This window comes from Panthera leo, chromosome B4 (assembly GCF_018350215.1).
Source record: "Panthera leo isolate Ple1 chromosome B4, P.leo_Ple1_pat1.1, whole genome shotgun sequence".
Taxonomy (NCBI): Eukaryota; Metazoa; Chordata; class Mammalia; order Carnivora; family Felidae; genus Panthera; species Panthera leo.
The window spans coordinates 116,217,224-116,238,228 of record NC_056685.1 but is presented as its reverse complement, the minus strand read 5'-3'; the positions used below and the strand labels follow the sequence as shown (position 1 = coordinate 116,238,228).

The 21,005-nt window shown below is 38.0% G+C and overlaps 1 protein-coding gene and 1 non-coding gene across 9 annotated transcripts in view; one reads left to right on the top strand and one right to left on the bottom strand.

Moving 5' to 3' along the window:
- Positions 1–21,005, top strand: part of USP44 (ubiquitin specific peptidase 44) — a 55,236-nt gene that overhangs the window by 1,882 nt on the left and 32,349 nt on the right. For 4 of the 8 annotated variants that reach the window (XR_006205039.1, XM_042947421.1, XM_042947412.1 and 1 more), the window contains exons 3-4: positions 17,395–17,467; positions 17,903–18,051. The exons of 1 other annotated variant lie outside the window; for it this stretch is intronic. The gene's annotated coding sequence lies outside the window, so the exon portion shown is untranslated. Of the gene's footprint in view, positions 1–17,394; positions 17,468–17,832; positions 18,052–21,005 lie in introns of those variants that run through there. 3 more of the 8 variants (XM_042947414.1, XM_042947415.1, XM_042947417.1) reach the window with 2 other exon arrangements.
- LOC122225669 lies at positions 5,159–5,265 on the bottom strand. Its single transcript, XR_006205285.1, has one exon. It is a non-coding gene; the product is annotated as a U6 spliceosomal RNA (small nuclear RNA).

Here is a 21,005-nt window from a genome sequence, read left to right as displayed (position 1 = left end):
TTAGCATAATACACTCTAGTTCCATCCACCTTGTTGCAAGATTTCACTCTTTTTGATCACCAAGTAATAACCGTTGTATATATATACCACATTTTCTTTATCCATTCATTCATCGATGGACATTTGGGCTCTTTCCATACTTTGGTTATTGTCGATAGTGCTGCTGTAAACACTGGGGTGCATGTGCCCCTTTGAATCAGTACTCCTGTATCCTTTGGATACCTAGCAGTGCAATTCCTGGGTCATACAGTAGTTCTATTTTTAATTTTTTGAGGAACTTCCATACTGTTTTCCAGAGTGGCTGCACCAGTTTGCATTCCTACCGCAGTGCAAAAGGATTCCTCTTTCTCCTCATCCTCTCCAACATCTGTTGTTGCCTGAGTTGTTAATGTTAGCCATTCTGACAGGCGTGAGGTGGTATCTCATTGTGGTTTTGATTTGTATTTCCCTGGTGATGAGAGATATGGAGCATTTTTTCATGTGTCTGTTAACCATCTGCATGTCTTCCTTGGAGAAGCGTCTATTCATGTCTTTTGCCCATTTCTTCACCAGATTATTTGTTTTTTGGGTGTTGAGTTTGATAAGTTCTTTATAGATTTTGGATACTAACCCTTTATCTGATATGTCATTTGCAAATATCTTCTCCCATTCCATCGGTTGCCTTTTAGTTTTGCTGATTGTTTCCTTCACTGTACAGAAGCTTTTTATCTTGATGAGGTCCCAATAGTTCATTTTTGCTTTTGCCTTGCCTATGGAATCATGTCAGGTAAGAAGTTGGTGTGGCCGAGGTCAAAGAAGTTGTTGCCCGTTTTCTTCTGTAGGATTTTGATGGCTTCCTGTCTTATGTTTACTTATGAAACTGGACCACCTTCTTACACCATTTGAATTTATTTTTGTGTATGGTGTAAGAAGGTGGTCCAGTTTCATTCTTCTACATGTTGCTTTCCAGTTTTCCCAACACATTTGCTGAAGAGTCTATCTTTTGTCCATTGCATATTCTTTCTTGCTTTGTCAAAGATTAGTTGGCCATATGTTTGTGGGTCCATTTCTAGGTTCTCTCTTCTGTTCCATTGATGTATGTGTCTGCTTTTGTGCCAGTACCATACTGTCTTGATGATTACAGCTTTGTAATACAGCTTGAAGCCTGGAATTGTGATGCCTCCAGCTTTGGTTTTCTTTTTCAGGATTGCTTTGGCTATTCGAGGTCTTTTGTGGTTCCATACAAATTTTAGGATTGTTTGTTCTAGCTCATGAAGAATGCTGGTGTTATTTTTTAGGGATTGCACTGAATATGTAGATTGCTTTGGATAGTATCAACATTTTAACAATATTTTTCCAAACGATGAGCATGGAATGTTTTTTCTATTTGGGGGAGGGGGTCTTCTTCAATTTCTTTCATAAGCTTTCTATAGTTTTCAGTGTATAGATTTTTCACCTCTTTGATTAGGTTCATTCCTAGGTTCTTAATGGTTTTTGGTATGAAAACTGTTTGCTAAAGAATTACAGAAGGATATTCTATACCAAAACTACACTCATGGGGCACCTGGCTGGCTCAGTTGGTAGAGTGTGTGACTCTTGATCTCCAGGTAGTGTGTTCAAGCCTCACTTTGGGCATAGACTTTACTTAAAAACAAAAACAAAAATTATACTCTTGATCTACATTACTACTCTTGCTCAACTTTCCAAAAAAGCATCTTCCTACAGTGGTTGCACTAACTGAAGAAAAAATGTTCACATTTTCTGCTTCTTTGCAATTACAGTAAAACTTTGGTTTGTGAGCATAGTTTAGTTTTGGAAAAATGCTTGCAATCCAAAGCACTTGCATATCAAAGCAAATTTCAAGAACCATTGGCCCACTGTGATCATGTGACATTCAGCATCACATACTACTTGCATTGCAAGACATCACTCATTTATCAAGTTAAAATTTATTACAAATATTTGCTCATTTTAAGGAACACTTGCAGAACAAGTTATTCCAATCCAAAGTTTAACTGTATTCCTAAAAACACTCATTCACAGGAGCTAGAAACCTAGCTCTAGGACACAGTGGCTTAAAAAGCAAAAGCTACAGGAGGGCCTGGCTGGATCAATCAATGGAACGTGTGACTCTCAAACTGAGGTTGGAGCCCTACATTGGGTGTAGACAGTACTAACAAAATAAACTTAAAAAAATAAGTGAAATAAAATGTTTTTAAAAAGCAAAAGCTACACTAATGACATAAAAAAAGAATTTTATAGCATTGTTCAGTTTGTTCAGAAATGAAACAAACTTTTATGTATATATTTGAATTCAATTCTTTAGTTTATCTTCCTAATGAAATACCTGTTTTCCCAAGAATTGTAAGAAAAACAAAAATATTATCAGAGCATCGGAAGGCTTTTAACATTAAAATAAGCTATAAGCCACCAAATAAATGTTGTGTGTGGCATACCTAAAAGCAGACCCGAAGTTGAGAGCTGCCAGTTGTCTCAGTGTATGTATAGACCAAAGCACTGTACATAGTAGAAGTAAGTATACATAGGAATCTCTGGAGTCTTCCTGGATTCAAATCCTGGTGTTGCTACCTGTTAACTACATGACCTAAAACAAGTTACTTGATCTCCATACCTCAGTGTCTTCATTTCTAAATGGGAATAACAGTATATACTTCATGGGCTTAGTGTGAGGATTAAATGACAAAATACTTACAAAGCTGCATGCATAGTCCCTGGGCATAAAAGTGAGTGTTTATGAAATAATAGATACCATTAACACAATAGCTCCCACTGGATAGGTGATAGACTTGTTAAATATTTTTAAATGAATTTTTTTAATAAAAACAATATATGCTTATTGTAGAATGTGTAAATGACTACAAAGAATTTAAAAAGGATATTAATCACCCATAATCCTAACAATTAAAGAAAGGACTATTACATTTGGCATATTCTTTCCAAATATTTTTTTCTTGTATATTTTTCCATGGTTGAGGATCATATGTTCACAGTCTGGTAGATTGAGGAATAGGTTTAGAGCTGCACCTTCTTCAGTGTCATAGGTGAGATGACAGATACCATGAAAAACTATATTTTCCTCTTTTTCATTATCTTTTTTTTCCAGGACTTTACTATCTACAGAGTAAAGACATAGCCCTGTAATCCTTCGCTACTTTTTTTTTTTTAAGATTTTATTGGTAAGTAATCTCTACATCCAACATGGGGTTCAAGCAACCCCAAGATCAAAAGTTACATGCTCTAGTTCTACCAACTGAGCCAGCCAGGTGCCCCTCCCTGGCTTTTTAATGCGAACTTTCTCACTTTCAAATGTACATCTCCTTTCTAAGCACCTCAGGAGGTGAGGTACCCACTTCTGTAACCCAAACTTCTCTTCTCCCTTTTTCTCCAATGCCAGACTGGCCCTGAAGAATTCCTCCCCTGGACTGTGCAGAGACAGATGTCTAGAAATGGAGCTTCTTCCCACCATTATTTCCTTTAACATTTTTTAACTATAAAAATTACATAAAGTGGGACACCTGAGTAACTCAGTTAAGTATCTGACTCTTGATTGCAGCACAGGTCATGATCTCATGGTTTGTGAGTTCAAGCCCCACATCAGGGTTCTCTCTCTCCCTCCCTCTCTCTGTCCCTCTCCTACTCACACATGTGTACTCTCTCTCTCAAAATAAATAAATAAACATTTTTTGAAAATTACATAAAACTTCATAGAAATAATTACCCATTTGTCCCTATATTAGATGTATAGCAAACAGCAGCGTCTGGCTGGCTCAGTCAGAAGGCCATGCAACTCTTGATCTCGAGGTCATGAGTTCAAGCCCCACATTTGGTATGGTGATTACTAAAAAAAATTAATAAACTTAAAAAAATTTTAAGAACAAATAAAGATGTATGACCAATATAACTTTAAACTGGATCATCAAGAAATTGATCTCTACTCTATAATAAGGCACAATGGTTGTCAGAGTTACAAATCATCATCTGCTACCATCTAATCTAGTACCTTTTTTTTTCAAGATTTTATTTTTGGGGTGCCTGGGTAGCTTAGTTGGTTAAGCATCCAACTCTTGATTTTGGCTCAGGCCATGATCTCATGGCCATGAGATTGAGCCCCACATTGGGCTCTGTACTGGGAGTGGAGCCTGCTTAAGATTCTCTCTCTACCTCTCCCTTTGCCCCTCTGTCCCTTGCTTGTGTGCAAGTGTGTACTCTCTCAAAAAATATATGTATATATTTTTTATTTTTAAGTAATCTATATACCCAACATGAGACTCAGACTTAACAACCCTGAAATCAAGAGTTGAATGTTCTACCAACTAAGCCAGCCAGGCAACCCTCTAATCTAGTACTTTTAACTCTGTAGTTCATTCTTACTATAGCTATTGCTATCTTCAGCAACAAAATGCATCACCATAATAAGGTACTATCACCACTATCAGCAAACACATACCATTTATCATGCACCTAAGTAATTGGCTATGTCTATTTTTACATATATTAGCTCATTCAATCCTCAAAACAACTCTGTGAGATCACCCATTTCACAGGTAAAGAGAATCTGAATGAAAGTCTGTTTTGACTCCAAAATCACTGAAATTTTTTTCTAATTAATACTCTGAAAATCCTTCCTGGTCACACCTAGTTCCAGAGTTTTGACACGATATCACTTCATAATACTCTAACACAATCTTTTTTTTAATGTTTATTCATTTATTTAGAGGGGGGTTGGGGCACAGAGAGAGTCCCAAGCAGGCTCCACACCATCAGCACAGAGTCTGACTCAGGGCTCAATCCCACAACTGTGAGATCATGACCAAAGCCAAAATCAAGAGTCAGACACTTAACCAACTGAGCCACCCAGGTGCCCCTCTAATACAGTCTTTTAGATTCATGCTAGAATATTAGACTTTTAGAGAGATAAAGACTTATAAAATACAACTGTGTCTGGGAAGTCAGTCCTCTTTGAAAGAGAATAGTTTCTGGGGGAAGAAAACATGAAGTGAGAAACGCGGAAAAGATGCTTGTCCAACCAGCCAAATTAGCTAAATCAATCCTAGAAGCAGCTGATCACAGACAGTACAAGCACAGCTTCACCAAAAAAAAGTTGGCCTTAAAGTCCCATGTGCACTTGTTTTAGCAATCTCCTACTGACTTTTTTTTTTTTTTTTTTTAACGCTTCACGAATTTGCGTGTCATCCTTGCGCAGGGACCATGCTAATCTTCTCTGTATCGTTCCAATTTTAGTATATGTGCTGCCGAAGCGAGCACTCCTACTGACTCTTTGAGAGTCTTTGTAAACGTCAACTCCTTGTCAAGTTTTCTGCTCCCCATCCTCATCCTCATCCCACCCCACATTCTCTCCACCATTTTCCCATAGCACTTTGTAAATGCCTCTATTGTGACACTACATTGAATTTACCTATCCATACCTCAAGCCTGTGAGGGAAGGGGTTACCATATCTTATGTTTGTGTTCCCAGTGTACCACGTAGTGCCTGGAACATGTGGACGGAATGAAGGACTGATGAATGAGTCAACGAATGAATGAAATGGAAAAGCAAAAATAGAACTAAAAGTTAGGAATAAAAAGAACAATGAGGGGGCACCTGGCTGGCTCAGTCCAAAGAGCATGTGACTCTCAATGTCAGGGTGTGAGCTCAAGCCCCATGTTGGGTGTAGAGATTACTTAAATAACGAACAAAAAAATAAATAAATACTTTTAAACAAACCAATGAGTTTTCAATAACTAAGAAGTTCCTTTATTTAGTCATACCCCTTCATTTTACAGAAGAAAAAACAAACTTGTGGGGCACCTGGGTGGCTCAGTCGTTTAAAGTATCTGACTTCAGCTCAGGTCACCCTGCTTTGGATTCTGTGTCTCCCTCTCTCTCTGCCCCTCCCCTGCTCATACACTCTCTCTCTCTCTCTCTCTCTCTCTCTCTCAAAAATAAATAAAACATTAAAAAATTATTTAAAAAAAAAAAGAAAGAAAAAACAAACTTGTTATTAGTTAAATGACTTGTCTATACTAGTTACTATCAGGGGCACCTGGCTGGCTCAGTAGGTAGAGCATATGACTCTAGATTTTAGAGTCATGAGTTTGAGCCCATGTTGGGTATGGAGCCTACTTAAAAAAACAATAACAACAACAACAAATTAGTTAATGTCAGAAGCAGGACTAGAACACAACAGGTCTATTAACCTCAACTTTTTGTTTCCCTGATCTTTTCTCATCATTATAACACTGATCACACTGTATTGCCAGTCTTCCCCAGCACATCGAGCTCCTTGAAGGCAGTAACAATGTCTTATTGATCTCTAATCTATCCCTTGATTATAAATGCTGAAGGTAATAAATATAGTCCTCTGTGCCATAAAAATGACCTCAAAATCAGATATGTGGGTTTGCAATCCCCTTTAACACCACTTCTATACTAATTTCCACACTGTCAGAGATACCTGAATGAATTTTAGTGAAACAGTGAAATAACCCTGAGTTTTAAAACCAAACACACCTGAGTTTAAATGTCAGTTCTGAAATTTATTGTGATGTCAGGCATACTATTTAAAATTTCAGAGCTCAATTACTTCACCTGTAACCCAGATCAGAAAGGCTAAGAGGACAGGTAATAACATCTATCCTGCAAACTAGCATATTATAGGGGTTCAATTAAAGGGTCATTATGTTATTGTTGTTATTGTTAATTAACAAATTAGTGAATTCATTCATTACAACATGGAGCATTTTTTCAACTTCTCTCTGCATATCACCTGTCCTTTAAACCATTTCCAGGCAGATTTCTCTAGAAATTTTCTGAGTGATAACCGCTATTTCCTGACTTCACACAATACTGAGTGGCCAATACACAACTTTTAGCATTGGATTATAAATTCTATCTTGTGCTATTCTCTAATTTTTTATTATGCACATATCTCATTTTTCTCATCAAGTTGTAAGGTTTTTGACTATGTAATAAGGGTAATATGTAATATGTAATAGGGTAGCATAGAGAGAATAGAAGCAGAGAATTGAGTATAGAGGCTAATTATAATAGTGCTGACAAGGAATGATAAGAATGAGAGCTGGGGCAGTGGCATTGAAAAAAGAAATGGGACTCAGGGACACTTAAATGATAGAACTGGCAAGATTTGGCCCCTGATTCAATGTGATGGATAATGCTGGGTTGGGGAATAAAAGATGATCCTAAGGTTTCTAAAATAAATGGTTGACTAGATGATGATTCTATTATCTAAAATAAGGAGTAAAATAAAAAGAAGAGATTGGAGACTGGGAGTGGGAGAAGGAAGGACAAAAGGTATTAAAGACATGTTAAATCTTTTGCAAGTAGGCACAAGTGGGCAATAAAAAGAGAGAGAAAAAGATCTAAAATACTGAAAACTCTTGGGGCGCCTGGGTGGCTCAGTCGGTTGAGCTTCCGACTTCGGCTCAGGTCATGATCTCACGGTTCGTGGGTTCGAGCCCGCGTCGGGCTCTGTGCTGACAGCTCGGAGCCTGGAGCTTGTTTCAGATTCTGTGTCTCCCTCTCTCTCTGACCCGCCCCCACTCATGCTCTGTCTCTCTCTGTCTCAAAAATAAAATAAACATTAAAATACTGAAAACTCTTGGTTGGAGAAATTTCCTCAGGAAATAAAGCAGCTTCTGAACCTAAGCTGTACAAGATATAAAAGAGACTGAGGTTGGGCAGAGAGGATACAGAAGAAGGTTGTCCAGTGAGGCCCTGCAGGGCAGAAATAGACTCAGATGGTAAATGTTATAAGTAAATAAATTTTTATTTGCCCTAAGGGAGAATTTTCTAAAAACATGAGGTTTCTGAGTCACCAAATCTTGGAGGAAACAGCTGTCCTTTGGGATCCAGGGAGCTATGTATCCCATTGTATGACTCTGGACCAGTCATTTCGCCCCAGCTTCCACTGTCCTATCTGTAAATTTCAGACCAAAGCCATTATCCTTATTATTCAGATTCTAGTGCTTATTAGGACACTTCCTGTATCACTGAGTATAACCAAAGAAACAGATTCGTGGCCATCAATGCATTTCACATAAAATGCAGATGGAGTAAATAAGGATACAGCTCAGATCAGGAAGATGAGTAAAGCTTTAATTATGAACCAGTTGATCCCTACACCCATCCTACAATGAGTAGCTTAGAAAGCACATACATTTCTGTTTCTTCTTTGAGACTGTCTTATCTGTTTTTCTGTCCATTCTCCAAGGTCATGAGTTTACCTATTTATGACTGAATACATTTTGGTGGAAGAGCTTCTATAATTATGATAGAATGACATCTCAGTTGATTTGGACACCTTTAAATGTAGGTCAAATTAGCTTGGCAAGGAAGCAATCTAGCAGGAAATAAACTACAGGTAAAATTCTCTAAATCAATTTTTCTCATTATATCTATACAAATTCTTCTTGGAGATGCTAACACTATCTTCTGTTTAATTTAGACAGTCAGGTTTAAGGACTTTTTTTCAAAAGTAGACAAGTTGAGAGGTGGGAAGTGCTTTAATAACTATCTCTCAAAAGAAATCACTTCCATGGTATCTATAAAGTACACTTCAGAGAACAATGGTATCTATAAGGTATGCATGCTGTGAAGAACAATGGCTGGTCATAGGAAGACTTGTTTTCTAATCCCAGGTCTGATCAATGCCGTGTGGCTTCAGACAAGTCACTTAATATCTTAATAATTTCCTCAGCTATATAATGATAAATATGAAGAAAGATAATGTGAAAATTCTTTGATATAAATTGTCTGCAATGAAAGGCTTTATAACTAATGCACAATTCCTCCTTTCCTCAATCTATTTATATAGATATGAGGTCCTTAATATATCTTTGAGATAACTCATAATCCTCTCCTCCCTCCATTAGATTTGTTAACCAAACGATTGAAAGTATTTTGGTAGATGGGGTGCCTGGCTGGCTCAGTCGGTTGAGTGTCCGACTTTGGCTCAGGTCATGATCTCATGGCTCATGAGTTCAAGCCCTGCATTGGGCTCTGTGCTGGCAGCTCAGAGCCTGGAGCCTGCATCTGATTCTGTGTCTCCCTCTCTCTGCCCCTCCCCGGTTCGTGTTCATGCTCTCTCTCTCTCTCTCTCTCTCTCTCTCTCTCTCTCACACACACACACACAAATAAAAATAAACAAAAAAAATGTTGAAAGTACTTTGGTAGATAGGTAAAAGATTTAGTGACAAAACCTGCTAAAAGAAGAAAGCCAAATGCCTCTGAAAAAAGGTAAGCATATCTTAAATGAAAAAATCAAAGACTATATATACATTTAATGTGTTTGTAAGACATACTCTGTCTTTATTATTTTTCAGATCTGTCAGTTAAAAAATAAAAGTAGTGGTGTAATATACTCAAGAGGTTTAATATTATGTTAATCAAAGCTGACAACTGTGAAAACCATTTATTTTTGTATGTGAACCACTAATTTCAGATGAAATCTAAAATACTCAAGTCCCAATTGTTAACACTGAAATGCTAACAAAAACCTTAAGGAAATCTTTTGTAGCTAGATTATACTGTTATGCATTTATTTGAGAAACTAAAACATGTATGTAACTAATGTATCTAAATCCTACTGTATCACTGCAAAGGCTCCAATAAAATCTACTTGGTCAAAATTTGAGCAAATTATACTACATAGCTTAATTTAAAATCTATGTTGTCATTCATCAAATTCTGATAACTATACTATGCAATTTAGTGTATGTGGTTAGAGCATTGCCTAGACTCAACAAATCCAAAGTTGCATTCCCATTCCTACTGGAGCCAGTTGACTTGAAAAGGAGAAAAATATCAGTAACCTAGCACAGCTTGCTTTCTATCCACTTTCTCTGATTTTGGTGAAAACTGCGTTCAAAGGACACTTAATAAAATTGTGGATGAATAGCCTGTGTAAAAAAACTACCTGAAATGCCACGTTCACAAACAAAGTACAGTACTCCCTCAAAATATAAATAAATAGAATAAAACAAATAAACTTTCCTTCTCTAAATATAGGGAACAGAGCATGTCGTGATCCAGTTTAGGTCTGCCTCTCCACTGCTAAATCTAACACCTCCAGAGAAGATCCTAGTCTGATGTGTGAATATAAATAAATTGATTAAATCCTGAACATGTTTCCTCCTCAACTGTAAAATGAGGATAATAATACTGACCTCCTTAGGACAATTGTGAGAATTACAGTAAGCAGTGACTATAAGCTAACTATTAAGTGAAAGCAGCAATAATAGTAGCAGCAGCAGCAGCAGCAGCCATAGTTATCATTCTGTCCTGATACATAGGGGATCATGTACAGGTCTAAGAATAAAATCTAAGAGTGTATTTTAAGAAGGAAAAGGTGATCAACTTTAGCATATTTTTGGTGAAGGAAGATCAATGGTTTTTGAATTTGACCAGGAAGAAATTGCTGGGGAGCTTGTTTTAAAAGAATATTTTCAGGGACACCTACCTGGGTGGCTCAGCCAGTTAAGCATTCGTCTTCAGCTCAGGTCATGATCTCAAGGTTCCTGAGTTTAAGCCCCGCATTGGGCTCTTGGCTGTTAGCACAGAGCCCACTTTAGATCCTCTGTCCCCCTCTTTCACTGCCCCCCTGTGCTCGTGTTCTGTCTCTCAAAAATAGACATTTAAAAATAAGTAAATGAAAGAATATTTTCAAAGCAGTAAGGTGAGAAGCCTGATTGTAGGTGGCTAATGAAAAGAAAATGGAGATGGCAGGTATAAACCAGGCATTTTCAACATCCACCAATCACTATCATAGAGTCATGATGATTTTTTTTAAATCAGAGGACTTATATTTCTAGGCTTTTTATTATAGTTCTCATTTACAGAGAGTTTTAGGATTGAGAAAAATAATTACTAAGATTGTCTTGTTGCCATTGTTCTAACTCACAAAATGTTCTTAGTGGTTGACAATGTAGAAAACTATTGAGGTTATTTGGTAAAGAGTACATTGATGATGAATTTAAAACTGATAGGTAAAGTGGGCAGGGGGAGGCAAACCGTAGCTCTAAGTAGACAGACTGAAGAAAAATGAGTTCTTATTGAATGTAATGAAACATGGTTTCAAGGCAACTATTCTCGGGGTTTTGTAACTAGTTAGCATGCCAGAGTCTCATTCGTTATTGGAATTAACCAGACAAATCACTCCACCAGCTAAGAACGGCCATGCACCACCACCCACAGAATCAAGAAAGAGATATCAATCTGTCAATCCTGTCCATGCCTTTGGTTTCCCGTGTTGAGTCAAATTAAGCAGGAGGTTCCACTCCTGGTGGCAACCTTCTGCCAATTCCTTTAAGTTTCAGCTTTGCAACCATACTCTCCCCCTGCCCCTCCCCCACTCCCATGCCCAACCAGAATCCAAAGACTTTGGTTTCCCAGAAGCTGCACCAATGCATCACCAGTCAGCATCATTTATGTTTGGAACTATGGCAACTATCTCTGTGCCTTTGAGATCTACTGATATAAGCTTCTCATTGATGATAAAAGGGAGAAGAGAAATTAAGGGGTTGAGACAGGAAGCTATACATCAAGCGATTTCTTTCAAGATGTGGAAAACTGGATGTTTAAAAGCAGAGGTTTAGGAGCCAGTGAAAAGGAAGAGAACAAAGAAATGTTAGAAGAAGCAGAAAAGCTTAGCAACAAAGTACCTCACATATTAGGATAGGATAAGATTCAATAATAATAATAGCACCTCACATTTATTGGGAACTATCATTTAAAAATTTTGTTATATCTTTGTGTTATGCATAGTAGCAGCTAGTAGAAATACCACAATTCTGATTTTGCTGGTGTCAATAAAAAATCTGCAAATTATATAGAAAGATCATTTATCCACCTTTTGGACTTAATTTACTTTGAATTCATGTAGTACTTCATAGTTTACAAAAGCATTTACATAATCCTCAAAACGACATGAATCTGCTGAATCAGTTTTGTAATTCCCATTTTCAGAGAGAATCTCAAGCAGATTCCATGCCCTGCGCAAAGCCAAAAGTGGGGCTTGATCCCCCAACCAAGAGATCATGACCTGAGCTGAAATCAAGAGATGGCAGCTTAACCAACTGAGCCACACAGGCTTTTTTTTGTTTCTCTTAAGTCCACAGTTGATTATGAAGAAAGAATTCTCACATTTTTGGTAGATATTTAAAGTGTTGGACTTCCTAACTAGCATTCATCTTAAGATAAAACGGTGGGTTTTTTTTTTAATGTTTACTTATTTATTTTGAGAGAGAGTGAGCGCAAGCAGGTGAGGAGTAGAGAGAGGGAGAGAAAGAGAAAATCCCAAGCAGGATCTGCATTGCCAGTGCAGACCCTGATGCAGGGCTTCAACTCATGAGCCATGAGATCATGACCTGAGCTGAAATCAAGAGTTGGACACTTAAGCAACTGAGCCACCTAGGTGCCCCTTAAGATAAAACATTTTATGTTCATTCAGATTTCCTCTATTTCCGCAAAGACCCAGTGAGTGCCTGATGCTGTTCCACTCCTAATCAGGCCTCTCCAAGGCAACGCAATATCTATGCGTGTTTCCCATTTTCCCTGTCATCCCCCAAATTTAAAAACCTATTTCCCATTATCTTCACAGCACTGTTAATTTATCTAATTCACTAATTTGCAATAAGATACTAAAACTGTTAGGAGCTTGGGGTGCCTGGCTGGCTCAAGAATCAGGGAACATGTGACTCTTGATCTTGAAATCATGGGTTCAGGCCCCATGTTGGGCATGGAGCTTTCTTGGGGAAAAAAACAACAACAACAAACTAATAGGAACTTAAAAAATATCCCCCTCTCCCCCAGATTTGCATTTTGTCCTGGGGTCTTAAATTGTTTTAATAATACGGGCATTTCTGACCCTCATAATGGAGCCAAGGTAATTTGGTTTTTCTTGGCATCCCATCACACCAACACAACAAAGGCATACTTTATAGTGCTTTTTGTACAAATAATGTACATTACATGTACATCAGTATTAAACAAAAAGGGAGAAAACTATTCATAATGAGACTAGTCAAAATTATAATCCTCTTGCCCAGTGTGATTAATAATAATGTTAAAACTAGATTTTGTCTTAATTCAATAAAATGTTATAAGCATAAGCAAATAAGTTAAATGTTTAAGTCATTCTTTAATATTATCATTGGTTTTTATGAAAAGAAGAAGTAACTTCATAATTATTCAATAGTGAATTTATACAAATTTCCTTCTGTGATCAATCCCAAGTCATTTTAGAATTTTCATGCAAATAGATCAAAGAAAACTTCATGTTGCTAAAAAGACTTCTTTATGCCACCTTTTGTTTTCTGATTGACTCATCTTTCATTATTTTTCTATAGACCAGGAATCATATATTTAGTTTAAAAATTAAGAAACCTCGGGGCGCCTAGGTGGCTCAGTTGGTTAAGCGGCCGACTTCTGCTCAGGTCATGATCTCGCGGTCCGTGAGTTCAAGCCCCGTGTCGGGCTCTGTGCTGACAGCTCAGAGCCTGGAGCCTGTTTCGGATTCTGTGTCTCCCTCTCTCTGACCCTCCCCTGTTCGTGCTCTGTCTCTCCCTGTCTCAAAAATAAATAAAACGTTAAAAAAAAAATTTAAAAAAAAATTAAGAAACCTCTACCAAGCATCCATTCTGCTTAGTTTTGTAAATATTAGTTTAAAGACCAAAGATAAAATGAAATAGATGGAGGCTATCTGCCTTACATACAACCTCCTTTCCTTTTAAGAATTTCCTGTGGAAATGCGGTTTTCTAGAACTTCATCTCTGGTTAACCAAGCAAGGGGAAGCTTACAGACACAAACAGATGGCTAAACCAATGACTGTCACCAAGAGGGCCCTATGGCCTGAAAGGAAGTCACCTTAAGACAACAGAGAAAAGCAGGGTGGTCATCCTAGCTCTTGCACATGAAGAATTGTTAGCTTTTTTAAGATTTATTAAAAAAAATTTTTTTTTTAATGTTTTATTTATTTTTGATACAGGGAGAGACAGAGCATGAACAGGGGAGGGTCAGAGAGAGGGAGACACAGAATCTGAAACAGGCTCCAGGCTCCAAGCTGTCAGCACAGAGCCCGACGCAGGGCTCAAACTCACAGACCACGAGATCATGACCTGAGCCGAAGTCGGCCGCTTAACCGACTGAGCCACCCAGGCACCCCTTTACGATTTATTTTTAAATAATCTCTACATCCAACATGGGGCTCAAACTTACAACCCTGAGATCAAGAGTCACGTGCTCTATCTATGGAGTCAGCCAGGCACCCCAGAATTGTTAGCTCTTTTTACTGCATGCATATATACTGAATCTACAGTATGAGGTTTCCTTTATATGCTGCAGTACCTTACTACATTAATCGCTGCTTTATACTCAGCTTTCTTTTTTTTTTTGCAACACTAAAGGATTTCAGTTTCCAAAGGGTTTGTGAAGATGTAAATAATTATACAAACAATTATGATTAACCACTTTTCTTAATTGTTTTTTTTAAATGAGTTTAGGGGTGCCTGGGTGGCTCAGTCCGTTAAGCACCTGACTCTTGATTTCAGCTCAGGTCATGATTTCATGGTTCGTGGGTTCAAGCCCACATCAGGCTCTGTACTGACACTGGGGAGCCTGCTTGGGATTCTCTGTCTTCCTCTCTCTCTGCCCCTCCCCTGCTGGCTCTCTCTCTCTTAAAAATAAACACTTTTTTAAAATTAAAAAAAAATACAGGTTTAAAAATATGTACAGGGGCGCCTGGGTGGCTCAGTCAGTTAAGCACAGGATTTTGGTTTAGGTCATGATCTCACGGTTTGTGAGTTCAAGCCCCACATCAGGCTCTCTGTTATCAGTGCAGAGCCCACTTCAGATGCTCTGTCTCCCTCTCTCTCTGTCCCCCCCCCCCTCAAAATTAAATATACAGTATTTAATTACATGTACAGTATAAAATAAAATTTAGGTACCCCAATCATCTTCCCTCATGAAAGATTATTTTCCCTCATGAGGGATGCCTGGCTGGCTCAGTTGGAAGAGCATGTGACTCCTGATCTCAGGGTCATGAGTTCAAGCCCCACATTGGGTATAGAGATTACTTAAATAAAACTTAAAAAAAAAAAAAAAGATTACTTTCCCTCATGAAAGATACTTTTAGTATCTTTTTGGCATGGTTTACTAAAGCTTTATAAGTTAGAATTTCCAATTCTAACCCTTTTCCTTTCTCTCTCTGCTTCTCCAGATCCTTTCCCTGCTTGCTATGAGAAAAGGAGGCTAAAACTTTGTTCTACATGTTTCTCATAATATCATAACTAATTTTAACATTTATGGTATTTATCTTCCAATTAGCTATTACTTTAGTAAAAAGTAAACCTCAGGTTAAAGGGTTATAAATATGAACAAATCTCAGTTCCTGACCTCAAGGAAATTTACAGGGCAGTAATGATCCTGAGAGAAATAATGATAAGTACATTTACTTTTCTCTTTATACTTCAGGAAGGGTTTAAACATGCAAAAGTTCATTTGATGTTTAAAACATCCTTGTAAGGAAGATAGGACAGATACGATTTCCCTAACTTTACAGAGGAGATAAAAGTAAAACATGCAACACATTTAAAGAACTAAAAATATTTAGATAAACTGTCATACATTGTGATTATAACTAGATAAACATGTTATAACATTATACACACACATACATCCTTAACTTATCCTTAGAAAGGCATCCAGGCTTAAGAAAATATCTCATTTGTTTTCCACAATGCTTAAAATCTCATCTTTTAGGGGCGCCTGGGTGGCTCAGTCGGTTGGGCAATCAACTTCGGCTCAGGTCATGATCTCGCAGTTTGTGAGTTCGAGCCCCGCATCCGGCTCTGTGCTGACAGCTCAGAGCCTGGAGCCTGCTTCGGATTCTGTGTCTCTCCCCTCTGTCTAACCCTCCCCTGCTCACGCTCTGTGTCTCTCTGTCTCTCAATAATAAATAAACATTAAAAAAAAAAATTTAAAAATCTCATCTTTTACATTTATTTATTTATTCATTCATTCATTCATTCATTCAGATTTTATTTTTAAGTAATCTCTACACCCAATGTGGGGCTCAAATCACAACTCCGAGATCAAGAGTCTCTCACTCCACCGACTTGAGCCAGCATGGACCCCTAAAATCTCATTTTATAATCCCATACTTAGTGTCTATAGGAGGTTCCATTATAAATAGTCAGAAATGCAAAAAACATTACTAAACACTAGAATTTACTACATGATAACTGGGCTCCTTAGAAAATGAAAGTTTGGAGTAAAGAGTCCTAGAATAACGTGGGAAACGATTTATTGGGAAAAAAGAAAAAAAAAGCCTTGATAAACTGATATAAAGCCCTGGGCACAAGCAGCCTGTGGATTCCTGAAAAAATTGAGTAGGATGGAGATGGAGAAGATATTAAAAGGAGAGACAAAATGACTATTTTACAATTTTGCTGCTGTTAATGACAAAACCCCGGGCTCCTTTTCAATTTCTAGTAGGCATATGTTGTACTTTTCAAGGTATAAGCTTCCCTCACAGGCCACTAAATAAACACTTACCAGCCCTTTAAAATTAAATCAGTTTGGGGGTCTTCTACTTTTTAACTTGCATTTGCCTCCCTTACCTGCCACCACCCTCATTCTTTGTTTCTTAGAATTAAAAAATCCTAGGGGCATCTGGTTGGCTCAGTTGGTAGAGCATGTGACTCTCAATCTCAAGGTAGTGAGTTCAAGCCCCACAATGGGCATGGAGCCTACTCAGAAAAAGAAACTAAAAAAAAGAAAGAATTTAAAAGAGCTAATTCTAAAGCCATTTCTTTCTGCTCATGTTCCACTCTCTATATTCACCTACTAAGACCATATGTTGTCATCTGCTGTTCTAATATTTCTCTCTCAACTCTTTTCTTACATATTTGCCTCAAATTTAAGGTTTTTGGGTGACTCTATTTTTAAAAAATCAACAGCAGGGTGTTGTTACACCTTAATCAAACTTTAGGTCTGAGTCTTTTAGTATTTTCTTTACCTACTTTCTCCATTCAATCCTTTATTTCTTCCTAACATTGAAATGAAGGTCATGGACATGTCAGTGCCTAGCATAGTGCCAGGCACATAGGTGTTCAAAAAATATTTGTCAAATGAATCTTTCATAGCTTTAAAATTATTGATAGGAACATTTAGTCTGTAAAACTGAAAATTCTTGGAAGCAGTTTTCTCAAAGTTAACAAAACCCTAAACTCTTCTTTAATAGACAATTAGGATTCCCAAGATATTTCTCATTTTAATAAAAGACTGGAATAGAAAATTCTAAAAATCAACACAAAGATTAAAAAGCAGCCCTAAGATTAACAAAATTTTGTGTTTTGTCTTCCTTTAATTCATTCAGACTCTGACGATCCAAGAAACAACCAGTTAGTGTTGTATCTACTTCAGAAGTTGGATCTGGCCTCAGAATGGAGGTATCAAAGTCATTAAAATTTTATCTTGTTAGGAAACTGTACTTACCTTAGAAAAAAAAGCAAATTGACGTTTCTCCCAATTTAGGAACTGTGGAAACAAGGGAAACCACTACACATCATTTCCACAATGCCCTATTATGCGAGAGAACATCTAATTTTGTTAATTCATTAAGCATTTTAAGAGTATTTTTGGCCATCACTATACTAAGGAGCTGTAGAGAGACACACAGTGGAGCCAGTGCACATTCCTTCTCCCCAAAGAGGTTACAATGCAAAGAGAGAACCAGGCGCGGAACTCAGAACAAAAGCTGTGACTGCATAATAATGTATTGGGGGTTGGGGGATGGGGATCTGAAAGCCTAGTTACTAGGAAAGCAATTTCCAGGAGGTAAGAGCTTAGGCCAGCTCTGAAAGAGGTTGATTGTAATTTTGCAGGAGTGAAAGTTGGAGGGGCTTCTACTTAGGAGATAAACATCTGCGCAGATTTAAAGGTGGGAAGTGCCTGAAGTGTGCAAGACTGTAAAGAGACTGACCTCCTAGCAGTCAAAGGCCGATAAGGGGAAAGACTGATTTTGAGGATGTAGGTAAGTTTGGGGAAGCCTGTTGATGATGTGTGAAGGGAAGAAGACATTTTTTTCTTTGTTTATAGTAAAAAGCTTAGATTTCATGACATGGGTGTAAAACAAAGAGGAAAATTACGTGAGAAAAATTATTAAGACAGCTATGTAAAAATGAGGTTCTGGTTCTGGAGCTCTAGAAACAAGTTAGACACGGCATAATTTAGGCCTACGTTGTTAAGACTCAGAATAAAATGGTAGCTAAGGAAATTTTCAAAGTTGAGTAAATAGTAATAACAGTAAACATATATAAGGTTATGCTACAATCGATCTCTTTAATTATTAACACAATTAATGACAATCTCCAGATAATTTCTTATCTCTAGCTCATTCCTTCCCATCCAGCACCTCTCTCTAGCTTACATCTTTGTATTCAAGACCTTTTGAGGACATCTATTCAGTACCCTCCTCCTATGACTTACTCAACTTGTCTTTGCTTTGTCTTCTTCCCATAAATGAAAAAATATCATCTTAGTCTTTAAAAGACCCAGCCTAAATACCGTTTCCTTGAAGTCATTTATGACCTCAGGAAATTATCTGAACTTCTATCTGCTAGTCACTTTGGCCACATGCAGCTTATTTTCTGAACAATTTTTTTTTAATGTTTTATTTATTCTTGACAGAAAGAGAGACAGAGCATGAGTGAGGGAGCGGCACAGCGAGAGAGGGACAAAATCCAAAGCAGACTCCAGGCTCTGAGCTGTCAGCACAGAGCCCATCGTGGGGCTCGAACTCATAAACTATGAGATCATAACCTGAGCCGAAGTCCAACCCTTAATCGACTGAGCCACCCAGGTGCCCCTGAACAATTTTTGAATACTGATGATCTTCATTCTATTTAACCCTTTAAAACAGTTTTTTAAAAATCATGGGGCACCCGGGCAGCTCAGTCAATTAAGTGTTGGACTTCGGCTCAGGTTATGATCTCACAGTTCATGAGTTCGAGCCCCACATCGGGCGCTCTGCTGTTGGTGCAGAGCCCACTTCAGATCCTCTATCCCCCTCCTTCCATGCCCCTCCCTCACTCATCCGCACAAATGTACCCACGTACTCTCAAAAAAAAAAAAAAAAAAAAAACAAACGTTAAAAAAAAATAAGTATGATCATTGCAGAACACATAGAAAATAAAAATCACTTGTGGAGTGCCTGGTTGGCTCAGTCAGTGGAGCGACTCCTGATCTCAAGGTTGTAAATTCAAGCCCCATGCTGGGTGGAGAGATTACTTAAAAAAATAAAATCTTTTAAAAACGGCACTTGTAATCCTGCCACCATTACTAAAATGTTGATGTATTCCAAGTGTTCAATGTGAATAGTATATACATTCGTTTTTAAATACAATATATACATTTTTGCATCCTGCATTTAGTTTTTGCTTTTTTTTTTTTACATTGTTATTTTACAGACTCTTGGCATCCAAACCATTCTACTCAGAATCTGAAGACCCCAGCTACTGCTTCTTTTTACCTCAGCTGTTAATCCTTATATCCTCTTTCTTTTTTTTTTTTTAAATTTTTTTTTCAACGTTTTTTATTTATTTTTGGGACAGAGAGAGACAGAGCATGAACGGGGGAGGGGCAGAGAGAGGGAGACACAGAATCGGAAACAGGCTCCAGGCTCCGAGCCATCAGCCCAGAGCCTGACGCGGGGCTCGAACTCACGGACCGCGAGATCGTGACCTGGCTGAAGTCGGACGCTTAACCGACTGCGCCACCCAGGCGCCCCTATATCCTCTTTCTTTATGCCTCTTGCTTCCAGGTGTCCACTGTTTGCCTTCTCAATGTGCCTTTAATTAATTAATTAATTAATTAATTAATTTTTATTTCAATGTGCCTTTAAATCAATATTCAACCCATCTCAACCCCTTTTACCTCAGTGTTTGAGAAGAGGTTTTATCTATCTATCTATCTATCTATCTATCTATCTATGATTTTGTTTTTAAGTAATCCCTATTCCCAATGTGAGGCTTGAACTCACAAGCCCTGAGATCAAGAGCAGCATGCTCCACTGACTGAGCCAGCCAGGTCCCCAGGGGTGGGCAGGGAGAGCTTTTAAAGAGCTTCCTACAGATTGATTGGTCTTGGGTCTGGTGTTCATCTCAGACTAATAAACTCTGGAAAAGAGGGAGAAGGGGGTCATACAGTCCAGTAAGATAATTTATAAAGAAGGACCCTCTTTGAAGAATTGGGAATGGGAGACACAGTTGACTTGACCTATAAATCCTTCATTTAATATTTTTAGAAAAGAAGATTTTTAAAAAAAATTGTTTTATTTTATATTTGAGAGAGAGAGACAGAGACAGCGAGCAGGGGAGGTGCATGCAGAGAGAGAGACAGAATCCGAAGCAGGCTCCAGACTCCGAGCTGTTAGCACAGAGCCCAACGCAGGACTCGAACTCACAAGCAGTGAGATCATGACCTGAGCTGAAGTCGGACGCTTACCCGACTGAGCCATCCAGGTGCCCCGAAAATAAGATTTTTTAAAAGTAATCTCTATGCTGAACTTGGGATTCAAACTCATGACCCCGAGATCAAGTCACATGCTCTACCAACTGAGCCAGCCAGGCACCCCCTGAAAATAGAATTTTTAAAATAATTGTTTAAGTTTATTTATTTATTTTGAAAGAGGGAATGCATGAGCAGGGGAGGGGAGAGGGAGAGAGAGAGAATCCCAAGCAGTCTCTGCACTGTAAGCATAGAGCAGATACAGGGCTCGAACTCACAAACTGCAAGATCATGACCTGGGCCAAAATGAAGAGTCGGTCACTTAAGTGACTGAACTACCTAGACAGCCCTGAAAATAATATTTTTGATGACTATATAATATTCTGTCCTATGACTATATCAGATATACTTATCCTTTCCCATGGTACTGAACAGTTAGGTTGTTTCTGGTCTTCACTATTCTAAATAACACTGAGCAGA